Here is an 11,057-nt window from a genome sequence, read left to right on the forward strand (position 1 = left end):
AAAGGTTTACAGTAGTATTGTGTAAAATAAACTACTGATACATTAACTACCTTGTAACCAAAATGGTAATTTAGGTTAAATGTGATTAGGTTATAACCATGTTTGATTGACTAGTGTAAAACAAGATGTTCTTCAGGCGTCGATAATGATATGACATTTGTCACCCGTAGACCTGCAGGACCCACTGTAGCTAGCAGCAAGGTGTAAGATGGTCAATCCCGTATAGATCTATACACAAACTCACGCTCTCCCTCTAGGAGACTCTGGTTACAAAATGTGACATAACAAGAATATTCCTATGCCATGAAATAATATCTCACATTTTAGTTATCTTGTTCTTGTTATAGTATGTAAGTTCCTTTTTGTTCTCGTAAATGAATAGTATACTTTGTAATTGTATAGTAATAGTATGTATGTATTGATTCATGTATTTATCCTCTGTTCTAGAAAATAGTACGTATTGATCCTCTAAACTATACCTATTATAGTTTATTACTATATTTGTTTGAACTGTAACTGATTTGGAGAAAAGACTCATTTGCCCAATGTATACAACTGAGTTAAGTATGTACTTTGAAAATGGGGTTTAATATTCATGTATATATTTAGCAAGTATAACTATGATTTAGCCGACAGTCGGACTAGTGATCCTACCCTAAGCCCACAACTAAACAAGGAACATGAGTCAAGGTGTTTAGTAATAGTCTTAAGTCTGTTAAAACATACTTATACATAAATCTATAAATGAATACGATTTTGATAATAAACAGCAATCTAAAATAGTTTAAAAGAGTTTTTTTGAAATGATTTTAATAGCAATAATAAGCATAAGAAATCCTTTGTTCGTTTGTTTTCACATGTAAAAGTTAACACAAATAAAATATGTTCTACTTGTATTCCCCCCTAAAAGCATTTAAAAAGGTAAATTGTAGGGGTATGAACTCACCTTGTGTGAGTGATTCGTTTGGATGTCCGATATAGGATGATTGTTTCCATGAGTTAGATCCCAAGACAAAACAAGTCCTAAATTGTAATTCACGCGATATGTTGGCACGAAATTAGTGAATATAACCTCGAAGGAGTTAAGGAAACAACCAAGGATGTAAGAATTACTTACAAAAGAAGTGTTAGAAGCAAAATCGAGTGACTGCTTGGAGTTCACAGCTGGACTTCGGTGTGCATACAGCCGTAAACGGTTCACGGCTACTTGAAGATTCAAGTGTTTTCGGCTGGAAACACAAGTGTGTGATCTTGGTGTTCTTGGTGAAACCAAGGAGATTCAAGGGTTTACGGTTGTAAACTCAGAAATGAAGGGTGTTTGATCAATGACAAGAAGAACACTAGATGTTCTTATCAAGATCTGAAGGTGAAACAAATGATCCTCGAATGATAGTTGAGAGAAAACTAGGGTTTTTCGATTGAAGATCTTGAGAGAAAAGCTTGAGTTTACGGGTAGAAGTGTAGAAGTGAGGATTATTTCAGTCAAACATATATATATATATATATATATATATATATATATATATGTATATATATATATATATATAGGGTAGAGTTTGCGGTCCGAAGGTTTACCGCCCATGCGAGGGGTTTGCGGCTCATGCAAAGGTTCTCGGCTTCAAGTGTTTTCCCTCCAAAACACACAACACTTTTGAATACAAGGTCTATACCATAACTCATTAATCTAACCATATTAATAAAAGTAAAGAAATAAGTTTGACCTTTATTTGATATGTTTGACTTTCTTTGACTAAGATTGACTTTTACAAGATTGAATTTACGGGTTGTCACAATCACTATCGAAAACAGTTTCAATTTTGACTCTCTTGTTGACTTAGAATCGATATATGGGCTCAAACGAATGAACAGTAACATGATTTTAGATTGGGATAAAAAAGAATATAGATGAACAGTATCGAATTATTTGGGCTCAATGTTTTGAAACAAATGAGCAGATTAATTGGTTTAGTGTGGGCTTGAAATTTTAATTTGAATGAACAATGAATTTAAAAAAAATGATACAATATGATTTTGATTTTTGTGATTTGATCTAAACAAAAATAATTGGATCAACAATAGGGTTGAAACGGATATGATCGAATGAGACAAATCGATCAAAAATGAAAAAAAGCAAAGCACGAATCGTAATCAAGAACATTTTGGAATCCATTTTTGAGATGTCTTTTTGACGAATCGAGTTCCATTTGCAACGAAAGAATTAAATTTAGAAGATCTTGGTTCTTTTGTTGGAATAAGAAAATATCCAATTTGAACATTGTACGACCCATGATGCGTGTTGTACAACTCGTTCTTCGTGTTGTTCGTGTTCTTCAACGATCCAAGAACATCTTCATAAGAACCATGAACACTTTTGGGTTTTGACTTCAAATTCAATGCAAAACTTGGAGATTGTTGCTTTGGAACCCAAACTTGCTTCATGGATTTTTGATTCACAACAACATTTGACGATTTTTGTGAGTAAACCCGTTTGTTTTTCCATTTGATCTTCTTCTTCTTTTTCTTTCTCATCTTTTTGCATCTTGAAGATTTGATTTCAAGAACCACTTCATACTTGACAACTTTAACTTTGCAAGTTTGAATCAAATCTTTTGGAGTTTGATACTTGTAAATTTTTGGATTACCGACCTTCGATAAGGAATCATTCCTTCAAACAAATCACAAAAACACAAAATATCATCGGTTTGGACTCCAATCGAACAAAAAAAACTTTCATCTTCATGAGAATCAGCTTGAATCTTCTTATCATGAGCTTCAAGAACATCAAGAACATTACATTGAACTCCATAGTCTAGAACTTCAACAAACTTAAGAGCAAGAAGATCATTCGGGTTTTCAATAAGAGAAATGTATGGCTTATCAAATAATTCTCTTTCTTTTCTTATCGATTGATTGTAACTAAGAGATGACATGATCTGAACAATTTCAACCAATCATTCAATCTTTGAAAGTGGTTGAAAAATCAATCTTCCATGATCATCCTTCAAACCTCCATAAGAAATCAAAGTTTCCCATGAATCAACCCGCTAAACAATAACCCATAAAATTGCTTTTCCTTGACTTTGTATTTGACATCTTTAACGATCACAACCCAAGAATCATGATCCAAATAAACCATGATCACAAAAACATGAAAAAATTCTAGAGAGAGAAAGTGTTTTTCAATGGATTTTCTAGAGAGAGAAAGGGAAAATCATTTGAATTCTAGTGAAGAAAATCGAATTATGAGTAGAATCAATGACGAATTTGATTTCTAGAATCCAAACTCTCTAAAACACGAAGATCAAAGATAAAAAATGAAGAATCACCAAATCTAGAATGCCATCATGGATCAATTCTCGATCAAATCAATAACACCCGCTCTGATACCAATTGTACCGGTGTTGATTATGATGACATGTGTGGAATATGGAAGATCTAGTGAATCATCATACAAATCATGAACACACGGTGTAAATAAATCTTGTTAAGCTCTCATTAGATCTAGAAAGAACATACAAAGTGGGTCTTGTACAATTTCTCTCTCTAGTCTAACACTCCAAAATGATCATTCCATAATGGGAGTCACTCACTTCCTATTTATAGGAAAGACTCAACCCATTTACACATACAAGAGGGTAAGCCACATCTAAGGAGAACTTGGCACCCTAACAATGAGCCCAAACGGAATCACCACAAACTCGTAATGTTCATAATGAGTCCTAAAAGTCATCTTCTATACATCCTTGTATGTGACTCTCATATGGAGATATCCTGACCTCAAATCAATCTTGGAAAACAAAGATGCGCCCTGCAACGGATTGAATAAATGTTGAATCCTTGAAAGTGTATAACGATTATTCACCGTCATCTTGTTAAATTCCAAGTAGTCGATAAACATTTGTTTTATGGAAAAATCTTGCATATCAGGAGGTGCAAGACAATAACGTTCCTTGGCTATCGGAGCCACACCTAGGACTAGGTCAATCCTGAACTCAACTTGTCTCTCAAGAGGCACTCTCGGTAAATTTTCGGGAAACACATCTGGAAAATCTCAAACTATAGGCACATATGCGATGTTTTTCTTTTCCTTAACCTGAGTATCCAAAATATAAGCCAGAAATCCTAAACACACATGCTGCAAATATCTCTTAGCCCTCATAGCTGAACAGATGGTTGGGCCGCCCTATATGCCCTCGCCACGAATAGCCGGTTCTCCCCTTCCGTACTAGTTGCCGCTCGCGGTCGATCATTGCCCCAAATTGACTCAGCCAATCCATACCCACAATAACACACATCTCTCCTAGAGGAATAGTAATGAGATTGATCAGAAACTACACACCAAAAATTTCCAAGATACAACCTCGATAAAGCCTCGATGCCCTGATGATACAATCATCAATGATCTACACCACCAGCGGGTGGTCCAACATTCCCAACGCAACATCAAAAATCTTGCAGAATGCAAGGGATACAAAAGATCTACTAGCTCCCAAATAAAATAGAATAAGAGAGCATAGCATTAACTAGGAACATAACTAATCATAAATAAAGTAATGAGTGCATAAAAGGAAATCAACGTAAAATAAAGTGATAGATACATACCAATAACAACATCTGGTGTTTCTCTATCCTTTTATGTTGTCAACTGGAAAGCTCGGCTCCTCACGACAGGAGCCTCCATTTTGATCGGACGGCTATCAGTGATCCTCAGGGTGGCTGGAGCGGGTGCCTTCACCGCTGCACTAGAAAAACTCAGACAATCTGACTTCTTATGGTGAATCTGGTTGCAGTGGAAACATATCAGTGGCCCCTGCTTGTAGTCTCTGTTAAAGTGCCTGGTCTCGTTGCACTTCAAACATCCTGATCCACTCGCACGACAAGTTCACTCGTGTGATCTATCACACTTGCCACAATGTCCCCGACCCTGCTGACCCCCATAACCCGAATCAGAAGCCTTGAACTTCTTATCTAGAACAACTGATGTTTAAACATATGGAGCCTTCCTCTTTCCTTAAAGCTCCAACTCAATCTCACGTTTCTGGGCCGAATGAATCATCTCATCAAGCGACTTACAAGTCGTCATACTAATAAAGTCCTTGATGTCGATCCTCAGCATGCCATGATACCTTGTCATCCTCTTCTCCTCATCACCAGCATAGTATAGGACCAGTAGCTCTCTCTCCCTAAACATGACAGTGATCTTCGACATGGTCCTCGTATTCTGTGTGAGAACCTAAAACTCTTGAGCTAGTTTTTGTTCCTAGATCGTCGGTACATACTCCACCTGAAATATCTATATGCTTAAGATTCATTATAAAATGATATTACTAGATAATATATTATCCTAAAGGGTCACACTAACAATAACTTGATACAATTGATTATTCTCTATAAATTGATTTTAACAAATATTCATAAACTCTTATACTTAATTGGAAAATTTTATTTCATGAAAATAATAATTTTCAATGGCAAGAAAATAATATATCAGTAGGTATGATTTATTAAGTCATGTACATCTTTTGGACTACAAAGACTTTTGTCTTTTAGCTAAAGAGTGAAGGTTTTATATCTTATAAAAGGTTGTGAGATTTTTATAAAACTTTTGTCATCTTTCTCCTTCACAGTTGTAAGTGTGCTAGAAAGAAAGGAGCATGGCTTGTAGCTTATTTTGTATAGGTAATGTAACGCCTGCAAATTCGGGCTAGTCAATTTAGAGATAATAAGCGTTAAAAGTGACTTTTTGATAGAAAATTATTTAAAATAAATAATCTTAACCAAAGTTATAGTATATCTCATAAGGATTTCGTACATATAAAGAACGCTGGCATCCGACTTATAACGAAGAAGTTATGACCCGTCGAAGTTTTGCGACTAAATCGGCATGGCACCGCGTATCTTAAAAAGTGATTTTTTGACGAAATACTTTTTAGCCTTAGCAACCCAAACGAAAGTCGTATTAGATGTTAAACCGAGATCATGCATATAGAAAACGTCCAAATCTGACTTCATTTGAGTAAGTTATGAATTTTCTAAGATTTAGCATAACAATATACAACCCAAAAATTGAATTTTAGATCGATCGATTTTTAGCCAAAACAATCTAAACGTGAATTGAATATCTCATTAATAGGAGCTCAACGATGAAAAGATAGTAAAAAACGGAGCTCATATGCGAAAGATATGAACGAAACTTAGTCCCTACTCTTCGAGCGCAGCAAATTCGATACAGATTTGTAAATCTGAGATAGAATGAGAATTAGTCAGTGGAGTCTAAATGAAAGTTGTAGCACTCAGAAATAACAAAATGTGTATATAAATAACGTCGAGAATAGAGCTCGTATGTTAAAGATATGGATGAAACTTAGTCCCTACTCTTCGAGCGCGATGAATTCAATACATATTTGTAAATCTGAGATAGAATGAGAATTAGCGACGGGGTCTAAATGAAATTTGTAGTACTTGGAAATACCTACGGGTGGATTTATAGAATGTAGAAAATGGAGCTCGTACGTAGAAGTTTCGGAAAAAAACTTAGGGCCTACTCTATGATCAAACTCCTATAAATAGAGGATGAATTCTTTGTATTTCCTTATTTCATTCCTCTAAACTCTCTCTAGAATCCTTCTTTCTTTCTTGTTCAATTTGTACTAATTTTAAAGTGTGATAGAGAAACTATGAGTCATCAAAAAGCCAACGAAAAGAATGTCACACCCCCGAACCAGACGGCGGAAACATCCGGGGGCTTGGTGTGACTTTCAACATTGTAGTATCATCACAGAGTATATAATTGAACATAACATTATCATTACCACACATAGAATATAACAACATACATAGTTTACATCAAGTATTGTATTTGAATATTACATGCCCAAAATAGCTAAAATATGATGCAACAAAATATGACAAAATATCCCGGATGTCGTTCTGCCCAATCTGTTCAACGGTTTCCTGAGAATACAAGTTAATTTGAAACGGTCAAGATAAAAATGTTGGTGAGTTCATAAGCATGTTTGAGAAACTGATTTGTATAACTTTGTAATCACAAGAAAATCCTATATTTTCCTAAAACAATTTAGTATGTTTGTGTCTGATCTTGTATTAATGCATGTGTGTTATTGTTTAATATAATGCCAAAAGAGAATGAAGAGAATGTAAAGAGAATGCGCCCAGACAACCCGATGTTGTCTGTAAAAGAGAATGCCAGTAAAACAACCCCCGAGGTTGCATACCGGCGCGAGTAAGTTACCGAGTAATCCAAAGAGAAATGAGAATGGTTTTCCCGTAAATTTATAATGTTAATTCCTCTAAGTGAGTCGTTATAACCATACTAGATAATGACAATTTCGTCTGTCTTGGCGTTTATGGACGTCGACGAAAATTGAATAAGGTTTTTGTCACCCTAGACTGGTCTAGTCTAACTGTAGAGAACAGCTCAGGTGTGGGGTGTCATCCCCGTATAGATCAATACACAAATCCCCGCTCTCCCTCCAAGAGACTCTGGTGATAACTACAGGCTACGATCGTACACTCAATAGGTGTCAACCGACACGTCTCACTAGATCCTTAATCGAAATTTACGCGAAAAGAAAACATATAAAGCACACTCGAGGCCCAAATGAACATGTAAGTGAACGACTAAGGCCCACTAAATATGTAAACCATTTCTAAGCTCGTAAAGAATGAGTTTATATAACCCGGGCCCAATAAATATATGTAAAAGGACAACTAAGGCCCATTTCACATGTATGATATTTGCAGGCCCAATAAGCACGCAAGGAGTATCCAAGGTCCGTTGAGCATGTAAATGGGACATCAAGGCCCAATAAACATGTAAAGAGTATTCAAGACCTATCAAGCATATAAATGGGTTACTAAGGCCCAGTATAAAATGAGAATGACCTAATTAGCCCGTTTGTTATTATTTTGCTAGTTTTAGCTCTATTATTTACCAAAATGACAATAAAGGCCCACTTTTTGTAAAAATGACATTCTTGGCCCATTAATCCAAGAATTTACAATTAAGACCCATTTTTGGTAAAAATAACATTTTAGGCCCCTTTTTAGAACAAAACTTGCATTAAAGGCTAGTTTTTGCAAAAATAACATTTTTAACTCACTTTTTCAAAAATATCATTTTTGGCTTGATTTTTAAAAAAATGTGCATTTTCGGCCCATTATAGATAATTTCATCTTTTTGGCCCAAATTTTAATATTTTCACATCTTTAATCCCTCTTCTCAAAAATTTACATTTTTGCTACAATTTTGTTGAAAATGACATTTAAGTCCACAAAATTCCAAAAGTTATAATTTTTGGCCCAAAGCCGTGAGAAGCCCAAATAAAGCCCATTTTTGTGAAAATTGACATATTTGGCCCTTTAGAACCGTGAAGGCCCATATAGAAGCCCATTTGTGAAAATTTGCACTTTTGGCCCCTGTAAGACCATGAATATCATAAAGATCCATTTTGATTTAAAAATGACTCTTTTGGTCCTCTCAAAACCGTGAGTTACATAAGAACCTCACTTTTTGGTTATTTTGTCAAAAATGGCCCTTTACACGATTTTGGTTAGTTTTCATGCATTTTTAGCATGTTTAATCCTTTCCACCACATAGTATGTCACATAGGATGGTTTAGTTTACAAATATCACCAAATATAGTAGATATTTCGAGTTAGGTAAAGATCTAGCATGTTTTTATAACATAAACACAACATATAACATGAAAACACCCATATGCATGCATAAACACATAGATCTACACAAAAGAACTTGTATTCTCCCCCAAAACATAGTGAAAACCAAAAATAGGGGGTATAAACTCACTTTGGGTTGTTGTTTTCGGTCTTCAATGAAGGTTGAGAAGGATCTCAGCCCTAGAAGTGTTCTTGAGAGGAGATCTTCGAATTCTAAGGAGTTTTAAGAGCATGATCATGAAATGAGGGTGGTTTAAGGAGAGATTTTTAGTGTAAACATGAAGTTAAACCATAGAGTTAAACAAGAACTTACCAAGTTGGGATCTTTGGTGTGGAACTCTTGAACACCCACACACACACTCACGATTTTTGGAAGGGAAGTATGAGAGGATTTCCTTGAGTTTGAGAGGAAAAGATGAGAGAATGTTGTGTTTAAAATAAAAAATGGATGAGGTATAATGAGGGGGCTTTCGGCCGATTGGAGGGGGAGAGAGAGAAGAGAGAGGCTAGTTTCTTGAAGCATGTTGGATAACAATGCAAGTCTTGGATATATGGGAGGTAAATGCATGGATATCCTCCATGCAATATGGAGGTGGCAAACATTTATCATTTGAAATTCTTTTTTTTATCATGGTCGAGAGTTTAGGAGAGGAGGGAAGAAATTAAATGTTGGGCTTGAACTTAATTTCCTAATCGAGTTTGTATAGTCCAACTAGAAGTTTTTCGGCCTATTGGGCCCTTCTTGAGGGCTCACGACCCAATCACCGTGAGAAGATGGGTTTACGGCCCATCATACTCCAATAGGGTGGTTCACGGCCAATAAAGGCCCATGAGAATAAGTGAGTTATTTTGGGCCCAACATGGCCCAATTGTTATGGTTTGACGAATGTGGACCCAACTAGAGCCCAAATGGCTTTCATTAGCCCAAAATCATCAAATAGAAGGTTTACTGGCCTATAGGCCCAATAAGAGGATCCTAGTCCATAATAAGTTTGAACCGGAATATTTAGGGTTTTCAACCCATAGTTAAGCATATGAGTTGTATTGTATTAGGTTTTAAACGTCACTCAGGAGTTTTGATTCAAATGAATAATTTTGATTGAGCATAGAGTATGATATCCAGTTATATTACAAGTCTTACAATAGTTGGTGTTTACATGAGGACATAATTTCCTAGCTAAAAATGCTAGTTGTGACAAAGAAGTTTTTAGAATCAGAGCAATGCCCACGCAATTTCCCGGTTTTCGTTAAAAGCCCTGTAAGTTAAGCTACACTATTCTGTTTTTCAGTGTAACTTATATTTATAGTCATAAGTTGTTGGTATGAACCTATAAATAAGATTTATCAATAATTCCAAGTCATTATACCGACTGATCTACTTACGGGGATGATGTCTAGGTTGGATTTAGTGAGGTGTTTAAAGTGGGATTTCCAAACAGTATATTTTGTATACCAAACGGACTCTACCTCCGACATGATCCTACATGGTTGTTCCTTACTTGATAAATCATGAAAGTAGACTTTGATTTAATAATAAATCTAGTCTAATAATTAGTCGTAATAAATATTAGACTAAAACTTAGTGATATAGAGCTGCACTCTCAGACCGCCTCCCATATTATGGAGGATCTTTATCTGCCTCATCAGCCGGCTGATTGCCTCCGCGAAATGCTGGAGGATCTAAGCGGGACCCTAGTTGTCTGAACGGGGCTATTGACCTGTATCTGACAAAAAGGGTAGCCACTTAGTTGAAAGCTATCTTAGAATAGGAAGAAAAAGATTGAAAAAACTGTAGCAGTGATTGGGATACTTCTCGCTTACAAACCCAGGTGGTTGTTCCATGTATACAGTCTCTTTTAATTCTCCGTTCAAGAAAGCACATTTAACTTCCATTTGAAATACCTTGAAGTTCCTGTGCGCTTTGTATGCCAAGAAGATGCAAACAGATTCCAACCTTGCCACAGGTGCGAAGGTTTCTTCGTAGTCGATTCCTTCTTCCTGATAATACCCCTTAACCACGAGTCTCGCCTTGTTTCTTATAACATTCCCTTCTTTATCCATTTTGTTGCGAAACACCCACTTCAAATCTACAACCAATGCATTTGGTGGAGTTGAAATTAGCCTCCAAACTTTTTTTCGTTCAAACTCATTGAATTCGTCTTACATCGCTTGCACCCAATCAGAATGATCAAGACCAACATTAACCGTTTTGGGTTCTACTTTGGAAAACATACAAAATTCCACTTTAGAGAATAATTATATTTAATTTTTTCTTTTAAAAAAAATAAGAGAAAACATCATAAATGGTCCCTATGGTAGTGAAATGACGAAAATGCCCTTCAATTAATGGACAAAAC

This window comes from Lactuca virosa, chromosome 4, assembly GCF_052849685.1.
Source record: "Lactuca virosa cultivar CGN04683 chromosome 4, Lactuca_virosa_CGN04683_v6, whole genome shotgun sequence".
Lineage (NCBI taxonomy): Eukaryota > Viridiplantae > Streptophyta > Magnoliopsida > Asterales > Asteraceae > Lactuca > Lactuca virosa.